Source organism: Lithobates pipiens, unplaced genomic scaffold, assembly GCF_037356315.1.
Source record: "Lithobates pipiens isolate NorthernLeopardFrog02 unplaced genomic scaffold, aLitPip1_a1.2 Scaffold_8, whole genome shotgun sequence".
Lineage (NCBI taxonomy): Eukaryota > Metazoa > Chordata > Amphibia > Anura > Ranidae > Lithobates > Lithobates pipiens.
In genome coordinates, this window is record NW_027507903.1 from 280,381,471 (window position 1) to 280,392,924 (window position 11,454).

An 11,454-nucleotide genomic window follows, 5' to 3' on the forward strand; every position below is an offset into this window, starting at 1 on the left:
GAATTGTTCCTTTTATTCTAGGTTACAATACAGGTCCATAACACACAAATAGGATTTTGACTTGCCTGTGAAATCCTTTTTCTTTTTTTTTTTCTTTTTTTATATATTTTTTTAGTGGTATGCGACATACAATGCATAGGTAACTTCACACAGAATGATATATAAGCAATTACAAACATGTGATCACATAGCATGGGTATCTGGGCCAACGGTAAAAATTCAGAGGAAAATAACACATGTGCATGTGCACCTTTTGTGAACACGGCAAGAACCTGAATACCCAGGAGGTGTAAAAATGATGCTTCAATACCTCGGATTCCCCCAGTACCCAAAGTACTATAGGTATTAGCCCTGATACTCTTGGAGAATTTTGGTGTGTGTGTGTGTGTGTGTGTGTGTGTGTGTGTGTGTGTATGTATGTGTATATATGTATGTATATATATATATATATATATATATATATATATATATATATATATATATATATATATATATATATATATAATTGTATTGCACAGTGGTCAGTTAGGGTCGGGACATACCAATGTTTTTCTTTTTTTGGGGGGGTTAAAATGGGAGATAGTGAGAGAAAAGAGATTTAGGAGAGATTTTTAGTTTTGGGATGGAAATTGTGGAGAGGGGAGAAAAGAGATGGGGGGGGGGGGAGGGGGATTTGGATAAAGTGGAGGGGGTGGGACTTACACCCAGGGAGCAAGGAACATCTCCGGCCTGCTAGTTCGTTCGATGGTCATGGCTTGGAGCAATAGCCACTGGCAATCATAAGGAGAATGCTATGTCTCGCGGAGGTATTCTTCCGAAAAGCGAAACTGGGTCCAATAGAACCACCTGTTCCCATGTTCCTCCATTTTATCCCGAATCGTGGCAGTCAGGTCTTCCGTTCGCTCAATGCCATTCACCCTCGCGAACCACTGGGCCACTGTGGGAGCAGATTGCTGCTTCCACTGACTTGGAATGCAGGCTCTAGCAGCATTGAGGAGGTGTGTTTTTTGTGGTAGCGCTTTTTTGACATGGGAGTGAGATTAAGGAGTACGGCTGCAGGATCATTGGTCAGGGATATGTCTGTGAACTTGTGGATAAATCGTAGGACAGGCTGCCAGAAAGTCTGTATTTGTGGGCATTCCCAGAAAATGTGAAGAATAGTGCCGGCTTGTTGCTCACAATGCCAGCAGCGGTCAGATTGACCAGGGAATATTTTTGCCAGCACAGACGGTGTGTGATACCAACGTGTGATCAACTTGTATGAAATCTCCTGGTATTTGCTGCAGAATGATGATTTGTGGGCAAAAAAAGAGTATACATTCCTTCTGTGGAGTGGTAAATGTAGTTCGTAGGTCTCTCCCATTTGGCTAAAAAGGGAGGATCTGTGGAGGATTGTTTGTGCGTCAGGATTTGGTAGGACCTAGAGAGGGTACCGCGAATAGGGCCATTGTCCAGGCAAAGTTCTTCGCAGGGATGGAGTTGTCTAGGGAAGAGCGAGTGTTTGGGTAAGGAACCGAGAAAGTGGGCGAGCTGTCTGGCTCTCCAACTGTCCAACGTAATGGGTGCCTGCTCTAACCTTATGGTCCCTGTGGGTATCCACCCTGTGGGTCTTAGAAATTGGGCCGCTCATATAAGCCCTTTCGTTGCCTGCCTGGTGAAAGCTGGATCAGACAGGCCCAGAGGAAATCCAGGATGACCAATGATTGGGGTCATGGGGGATGGAAAGTTAGTCAAGTGGGAAAGATGAAAAAATCATTCCATCTCGGCGAGCGAGGGGCTGAGTAACGGATGAGAAGTCACACAGGGCTCCAACGGCCTGCCCGCCCAGTGCAGACCAGCCAACGGAGCCCGTGCCATCTCCTGCTTCAGTGAGACCCAAAGCTTCAATTCCCCATGTCGGCACCAGTCGACCACCCGTGTCATGTGCGTCGCTGTGTAATAGAGAGCAGGGTCTGGGAAGCCAATACCTCCCCGCAGCTTCGGCCGAAGCAGCATCGCCCTACCAATATGCGGGTGTTTGCCACGCCAGAGGAACTTAATAAAAATGGAACGGACCACATGAAAGAAAGTCTGGGGTATCTTGATGGGTAGGGCTTGTAGCAAATATAGGAGTCGTGGCATTGCGTTCATCTTCAATACGTTACAACGGCCGAACCATGAAAGGGCAAGGGGATCCCATCTTTTAAGGTCCACAGTGAGCGTCGTCAAGAGAGGTTGAAAATTCAGGGAGAAAATTTCCTTTGAGGTATGCTGGTGCCCAGGTACTGTATAGATCGGTAGCCCACTTAAATGGGGAAAAAAGGTTGCATACCTATCAATGTACGGTCCGATATGGAAACATTCAGGGCTTCCGACTTTTGAAGATTGACTTTAAATTTGGATAAAGTACCAAATCGTTTTAATTCTTGTAGCAATGAGGGCAAGGATGTTATAGGTTTTGTGATATAGAATGAGATCGTCCGAGTACGCTGCTACTTTGTAATGGTAGTGATCCAACTGGACACCGCTGACATTCGGGTTGTCCTTTATGTGGCGAAAAAATGGCTCAAGTGAAAGAACAAATAGAAGATGGGAAAGTGGGCAGCCCTGCCTGGTACCGTTGGAGATTGCAAAAGATTCAGTCGATCCCGTTCACCCTGATCGTAGCTGTAGGGCTAGAATAGAGCAGCAATCCAGTCCAATATTGATTTAGGCAGTCCGAACGACCGTAGCGTTTCCTGGAGAAACACCCAGTCCACCCTGTCGACCGCCTTTTTGGCGTCAGTGGACAGGAGTAAGAGTGGGGTGTCTGATCTCTTTGCCTTCTCTATAATGTTAAGTGTCCTCATCGTGTTGTCTCTCGCTTCACGGGACTGTATAAAACCCACCTGTTCCTGGGCAACCAGGCGCTGCATAAAAACGTTGAGCCTGGTGGCAATGATTTTTGTGAGAAGTTTGATGTCGCAGTTTAAAAGAGAAATGGGCCTGTAGCTGGCACACAACGGATCCTTTCCAGGCTTGGGGAGTACCGAGATAGAAGCTCGCAGCATGTCAGGAGGAACATTATGTCCCTCCAGAATGGCGTTTAAAGGCTGTGATGAATTGGGGGGGCTAAAGACGTCTGAAAGGTTTTGTAATACATGAGCGTAAAGCCATCGGGCCCCGGAGCCTTCCCCGGTTGTGTGTCTGCTATGGCAGCTGTTCTTCCACGTGGAGAGGTTGGGATAGTAGTTCCTGGTCGACCTCAGTGAGCGTAGGGAGCTTGGACTCTCGGAGATATTTCTGAATATTGGAAATATAGGAGGCTGAAGGGCTTGCTGCCTGTGCTGGGTCTAAATTGTAAAGCTTTGAGTAGAAATCTTGAAAGGCAGCTGCAAGGTCTGGAGAGGCATGTATCTTGGTCCCTGCAGGGGCCAAGAGAGCAGGAATGTACGATTGTGCCGTTTGACCCTCAACGCATTGGCCAGCAGCCGACCACACTTATCTCCGTACTCATAGAACGAACGGCGAGCCTTGAGCAAGACATGTTTGGCCTTATAGAGAGAATGTTCTCTAATTGCCTCTCTAGTCTGGAGCATCTTTGCTTCCAGTGTGGGGTCGGGTCGCACTTTATGTCGCTGTTCCTGATCATGGAGTTTTGTTAAGAGATCCGTCAGAGTTTTGGCGTGACGTCGCTTGGCTGCATGGCCAAGTTTAATAAAGATCCCCCTGATGTAGTATTTGTGTGCTGCCCAGACAGAGAGGGGGTTAGACACGGAGCCGGAATTCTTCGCAAAGAAGTTACGCAGTTCTGCGCTGATCTCCGCCGCTGTGTCGGGGTCCTTAAGGAGTGTTTCGTTCAGGCGCCACAGTGGCGTCCTTGGGTGTGCGTGTGATAGTGTGAGTTCCAGGAGATCCGGTGCATGATCAGAAAGCGTTATCTGACCAATCTCTGCTTTAGACGCTAAAGGGATGGTAGAGTGTTAAATTAGGAAAAATCGTTCCTCGAGTAAGAACCGTGGGTAGGAGAGTAAAAAGAAAAATCCCGTTCTCGCGGGTGGAAAATTCTCCAAATGTCCACCAGCTGGTGACCATGGAGCAAGTCCTTAAGAGTCCGCCTTGCGCTTTGGGTTAAGGAGGATGAATGGACCGAAGAATCTTTAGAGGGGTCCAAGGTAAGATTAAAGTCCCCACCCAGAATGAGGGTGCCCTCACAGAATGTCTCCAGTGTTGTTAGGAAAGTTCCCAAGACCTGCGCCTGGTTCGTATTGGGTAGGTAGTAGTTTGCAAGGGTGAACGTGTGAGAATCGATTTTGCCCTTCAGGAGCAGAAATCTGCCCTCGGGATCTCGGAGTTCATCTAAGAACTGCCAGTGTAAAGATTTGGATAGTAGAATGCTTGTCCCTTTGGATTTAGAGGAGGTAGATGGACTATGGTAGACCACCGGAAAGTGCCTGTCCGTTAGCCTTGGAACCTTGTCAGCCCGAAAATGCGTCTCTTGGAGAAAGACTATGTGCGCCCTATGTCCCCAAAGTTCGGACAAGCAGCTGGTTTGCTTTTCAGGAGAATTTAGTCCTTTAATGTTCCATGAAAGGAACTTAAGAGCCATGCCGGCAGAGTTCCTGCTCCCTGGGTGGGGGGGGAAATGAAGGGGAGAGGGGAGGATAGGGAGGAAGCTAGATAGCAACTAAAAAGGGAATGGGGACTAGCAAGAGGTGGAACTCCATAAAGGAGAGCTACTGCCACCAGGGCAGAGTGTTCCTAATGTGGGAGGTGGTGAGGCACAGTCAAACGTGGAGCCCCGGCCATTGGGACCCCCGCAGCAACTGCAGAAAAAGAACAATATAACAATACAACAGCACCAACATGGAAGATATTACATTTAACTTAAATCTCAATTAGGGAAACCAAATATAACACAGAAATTAGTAGAGTGATAACAACATTTAACCAGTAGTAGTTATCAAAGGCACCAGTTTCAGCCCTAACCCACCCAGTATCCCAAGGAAGATATGGGTAAAAATATGAAAGTTAACCATCTGGCTAACATCTCCCACTGGACAACCCGCCGACCAACATCAGAATCCCTATTTTTATGCTCCACCTGGGGCCCCCCCACCTCCTGGCCCCCCCTTGAGGGATCAAGGGGTGCCCCCCTAGGGGAGGCCCCCTGTAGGTGGCCAGCACTGGTGTGCGCAATGCCCGCCGAGGAGACCAGGCCCCCCAAAAGGCTGAGGAATCACCCCAATGCACCCAGAATTGTGGAGGAGGGTGAGAGAAAAATAAATAATAAAAAAAGAACCCCCTACAATCAAGCACAAGTGATACACATAAATAAATCAAAAATCCACAACCCCCCCCCCCCCCCTTCCCATAGCAACATCATAACAGTGATGGATGGCTCCCTGCATGAGAGCCATTGTAGTAGATACGGTCCTCCCCATTCAAACCCACAGTTGTCCTCTGTCTCTGCCTGACAAGTCCGACAGATGCGTTCCGTTCTGAAACATCAGAAACACATGGAGGGGGAGGGAAAACCAACCCCCCCCCCCAAAAAAAGGGGGGGGGAGCAGAAGCCATCTACCCCCACTCCTATGGCCTCTTCCCCCGATTCTGAGTGAACATAGGGTATCTCGGGGTCTCTTTGCGGACCTCTCTGCGTGCGATGGCCGGACTGGGCTCCTCGTTGCCCTCCAACCGAGGGACGGCGTTGTGTGTTCAGTTGAGTGTTCACTAGAAGCCAGTTGGGGACAGCGACCGGGTCCATTTCAGCGAAGGTGAACAAGTGTGGGAGCTCTGATGGATGACGCAGGGCGAAGGTCTCACTCCCTTTTGCGTACAATCAGGTGGAATGGGTGGCCCCACTTGTACGAGAGACCTTTCTCGCCGATGCCGTCTAGAATAGGTTTTAGCGCTCGCCTCATCAACAGGGTTCTCCGAGAGATATCTGGGAGCAGATGGATGGCAGCGCCATCAAACTCCAAAACTCCCACCCGCCATGCTTGTCTAAGGATTTCTTCCTTGAGGATAAAGGAGTGCAAGCAGCATAGGACATCCCTGGGCCTATCAGGTAAGTTAGGGTTAGGACCAAGAGTCCTGTGGATGCGGTCCAGGGTAATAGCTATGTCTTGTGGACGGTCTAAATACCGGTTGAAGACGGCGGTTACCGTCGACCTGAGGCCAGATTGTGGGATAAACTCTGGGATACCCCTCAGGCGGATATTCTGTCTGCGACTACGGTTTTCTAAATCACCAATAAGCAATTGTAGTTGAAGATATTGATCACTTATAACAGTCTGTGTGGCCTGGATTTCTTGCACGCTTTGGGATAACGCTCCCTGTTCTTGTTCCATTACTGCAACCTATGTGTCTATGGCTGCGTCAAATCCTTTTCTTAGAGTATGGGACACAGGCATAGTCATAGACACTTAGGTAGGTCAAATTAATTGCAGCATCGATGCATCTCTATTTGGGTGTCCCTGATGCAGCATCGATGCATACAAACTGAAAAATCGATTGGCGGGTGATGTCCTCCTGACTTGCCCCGCCCCTCCCAGGAGAGCACTCTAAGCGTATAGTTTTTAAAATAACTGTATTTTAATAAATCCCATGTAACAATCCTTTAAGTGCCCCACTGTATGTGCTTTTTAAAAAATATGGAGCTGCATACCGCAATCCTCAGTGTGTACACGCTGCTCATGTGACTGCCCAGCCCGCCTCTCTCCTCTGACGTCTCTACTGACATCAGCGGGGAATTCTCATCCCCGCCCCCTGGCTGTAGCTATCAGATCAGAAGAGAGGTGGGCGGGGCTGAGAATTCCCCCTCTGACGTCAAGAGAGACGCGCGAGGAGAGAGGCGGGCTGGGCAGTCACATGAGCGGCGTGTACACACTTTGAGAAATGCGGTATGTAGCGCCATATTTTTTAAAAAGCACATACAATGGGGCACTGACAGTTCTCAGTTTGCACATTCCATGGTGTTAACTCCTAGTGTGGAAGGTGTAAATGGGGAAGCCCGGGGGAACTGTCAGCACAGAGACAGTACAGGGAACTTCACAGGACTGTTTGTCTACTGTGTATTCTAATCCCTCCTCACTGCCCAGCGACAGTGTGAATGCCTGTACCCTGTAGTGCACTTTTTAACCCTTTCATGACTAAGCCTATTTTTGGAATTTGGTGTTTACAAGTTAAAATCCATATTTTTTGCTAGAAAATTACTTGGAACCCCCAAACATTATATATATTCTTTTAGCAGAGACTCTAGAGAATAAAATGGCGATTGTTGCAATATTTTATGTCACACGGTATTTGCGCAGCGGTGTTTTAAACGCAACTTTTTGGGAAAAGGGACACTTTCATGAATTAAAAAAAAACGAAACAGTAAAATTAGCCCAATTATTTTGCATAATGTGAAAGATAATGTTACGCCGAGTAAATAGATACCAAACATGTCACACTTTATAATTGCACGCACTCGTGGATTGACGACAAAGTACGGTACCTAAAAATCTCAATAGGCGACACTTTAATTTTTTTTTACGGTTACCAGGTTAGCGTTGCAGAGGAGGTCTAGTGCTAGAATTATTGCTCTCTCTCTGATGATCGCGGCAATACCTCACATGTGTGATTTGAACACTTTTTACATATGCGGGCGCGACTTCCGTATGCATTCCGTTTGCTTTGTGAGCTCGCGGGGACAGCGGGCGCTTTTAAAAAAAAAAAATTTTTTTTTTTTTTATTTATTTGAAAATGAATAAATTGTTTTAAAAAAAAAAAAATTGATCACTTTATTGCTGTCACAAGGAATGTAAACATCCCTTGTGACAGTAATAGGTGGTGACAGGTACTCTTTATTGGTGATGGACGAACTTCCGACGGGACGTTTCGCGAATGCGGCCGATAGTTCGCGAACCGTAACGTTCGCGGCGGGCCCCATTGACTTCAATGGGAGGCGAACTTTGCAAACCTACAGGTCAAATTTGCAGCCACAAAATAATTAATAGCTGTGCAAACATAGTCCCACCACATGGCCAATGACATAACACATGTATGAGGTGAATCTGGGATCGACAACTACAAACATTCTTTTTTTATATGTGAAATTGTTGTGACAATTCAGGACTGTGGAGCGCATGAAGGCAATGCAGGAGAGGGAAGGTCAGGGTAGGCAAAGAAGAGGGTGCAGGAGATGATCACCAGCAGCGTGACATACAGCAATGACACCAGCACCATGATATACAGCACTGACATCAGCAGCGTGACATACAGCAATGATGACACCTGCACCATGATAGAGTGATCTGACACCAGCTGCGTGATAGCACTGACATCAGCAGCATGACATAAAGTAATGACACCTGTACTGTGATAGAGTGATCTGACACCAGCACCGTGATAGAGAGCACTGACATTAGCAGCGTGACATACAGCAATGACACCTGCACCGTGATAGAGTGATCTGACACCAGCACCGTGATAGAGAGCGGGACAGCAGCGTGACATAAAGCACTGACACCAGCACCGTGATATACCAGTCCTTAAGGATTAGCAGACTGTACCTCACTCAACCCTATATACTGTAGTACCCTAGACCTTACCAGTCCTTATAAGGACCTTTGTGGAACTAGTAGGTTGTGAATGATTAGCAGACTGTACCTCAGTCCTTATACTGATAAAGGACTACTGCAGCAGAAGGGCAGCAGTAGTGCACCTCAACCCTATGTATTGTGGACCTATACCAGTCCTTAAGGAATAGCAGACTGTACCTCACTCAACCCTATGTACTGTAGTACCCTAGACCTTACCAGTCCTTATAAGGACCTTTGTGGAACTAGTAGACTGTGAATGATTAGCAGACTGTAACTCAGTCCTTATACTGATAAAGGACTACTGCAGCAGAAGGGCAGCAGTCAGCAGTAGTGCACCTCAACCCTATGTATTGTGGACCTATACCAGTCCTTAAGGAATAGCAGACTGTACCTCACCCAACCCTATGTACTGTAGTACCCTAGACCTTACCAGTCCTTATAAGGACCTTTGTGGAACTAGTAGGTTGTGAATGATTAGCAGACTGTACCTCAGTCTTTATACTGATAAAGGACTACTGCAGCAGTAGGGCAGCAGTCAGCAGTAGTGCAACTAGTAGGTTGTGAATGATTAGCAGACTGTACCTCAGTCATTATACTGATAAAGGACTACTGCAGCAGAAGGGCAGCAGTAGTGCACCTCAACCCTATGTATTGTGGACCTATACCAGTCCTTAAGGAATAGCAGACTGTACCTCACTCAACCCTATGTACTGTAGTACCCTGGACCTTACCAGTCCTTATAAGGACCTTTGTGGAACTAGTAGGTTGTGAATGATTAGCAGACTGTACCTCAGTCCCTATACTGATAAAGGACTACTGCAGCAGAAGGGCAGCAGTCAGCAGTAGTGCACCTCAACCCTATATAAATTGTGGACCTATACCAGTCCTTAAGGAATAGCAGACTGTACCTCACCCAACCCTATGTACTGTAGTACCCTAGACCTTACCAGTCCTTATAAGGACCTTTGTGGAACTAGTAGGTTGTGAATGATTAGCAGACTGTACCTCAGTCCCTATACTGATAAAGGACTACTGCAGCAGAAGGGCAGCAGTCAAGTATAATATTCTTTCTATATTTGGAAGAATATTATACGTGTACAAGCCTATTACCATACCAGTCCTGAAAAGAACCTTTGTGGACCTAATAGTAACAGCTACTGATTAAACTGACTGTCCCTCACTGCCTCACACACAGCTTCCTGCCTGTCCCTATTTAAACTGACAAAACAGAGGCTGCTGGAACAATAACTTGAATAGCACTTTTGTGGACCTAATAGTAACAGCTTATGATTAAACTGACTGTCCCTGCAGCACACAGCATCCTGTCCCTCTCTCTACACTGACAAAAGACAGGCTGCTGCAAAAATCAGTAGCACAGCAGTGCCTCAAACCTATATCTTGAACTACACCTAACACCTATACCAGTCCTGAAAAGAACTTTTGTGGACCAAATAGCTAGCGATTTGGGTCACTGCAGTCTCTCCCTGCTCCACACAGCAACCTCTCCCTATAGTGACAGTAGAAAGAATGTAAAATGGCCGCCGGATCGGGTCTATTTATAAGTTAGGGGGAATGTCCAAGTGTCCATGTGCTGTAATGTCTCAATTGGCTGTCCTGTACCCCATGATGGATGTGTCATCATAGGTCAAAGTTCTTTTACACAGTAAACACGGAAGTCCGCGGAACGAACGTTCGGCCATCCCTACTCTTTATGGAGGGATCGGGGGTCTAAAAGACCTCCCATCCCTCCTTTACACTTCAATGTATTCAGATCCCCGAAAACGGCGATTCTGAATACCGTATATATTTTTAAAACCGGCGCCATTGGCAGCCAAGTAAACGGGAAGTGACGTCATGACGTCGCTTCCGTGTTTACGATAGGATACTGGAATGAAGCCGATTACGGCTTCGTTCCAGTTTCTCCCCGGCAGCCGGAGGCACCGGATCTTGGATCGGTGCTCCCGATCGAGCGGGAGCACCAGTAACAGCGGCAGGAGGGGGGGACGTCCCCTCCCGCTCCTCCGGCATAACAGCCGAGCGGCTTTTAGCCGCTTCGGTTGTTATGGCTGGAAAGCCAATCGCTCACTGAAAAAAACGGTACCGGGATGATGCCTGCAGGTGCGGGCATCATCCCGGTATACCCCCCGGAAGCCGAGTACGCACATCTGCGTACGCTTGGTGGGAAGGGGTTAAGTGAGTGAGATTATTTTTAATTCAAAGTAGAGTTCCAGTCGATTTAATAAAAAAAATAAAAAAGTCTTCAACACACACTCGCCTGTCCCACGATCCAACAACGTGGCCACCCAAACCCTATGTTCTCTCCCCTGCCTGTCCGCGGTGCTGGCAATACTACTGCAGGCACCTGGCTGTGATGGCTTGCATCTTCACACCCGGGTGCACATGTCTCACTGTGCTGTACTGAATGGCTGGGCGATCTTCTGCGACTTGTCCCAGAAGATTGCAGGGAGGGAGGGGCCTAGGCGGTCCGAATGGAAGTGGGAGTTGGATACCTGTCAAAACTAGGTTCTTCTATACACTTGAATTTATTATTTTTTTTTTTTTATGGAAACCATTGTCGTAATTGTGATGCATCACAGAATCAATTCTGTGCAATTTCATTTAACAGAACTCAAGTTGCAATGAAATTGAAAATGTAGTGTGAGTTGTCATGCAATTGTTGAACTGACAAATCGCACTGGTTGTAAACCATGAATAGAATAAAATGCATCCAAGGGCAAAATAAGTATCGGTAATTGCTATCGGCTAGTACTGGAGAAAAAGTATTGGTACTTGTACCTGGTCTTAAACTGGTATTGGTGCATCCCTTGTTAAGTCTTGCCGGTTTATTTTTGCTGTCTGTGTACTATTGGGCAATCAGACGTAACAGGAAGCTAGAGGATATCTCCCA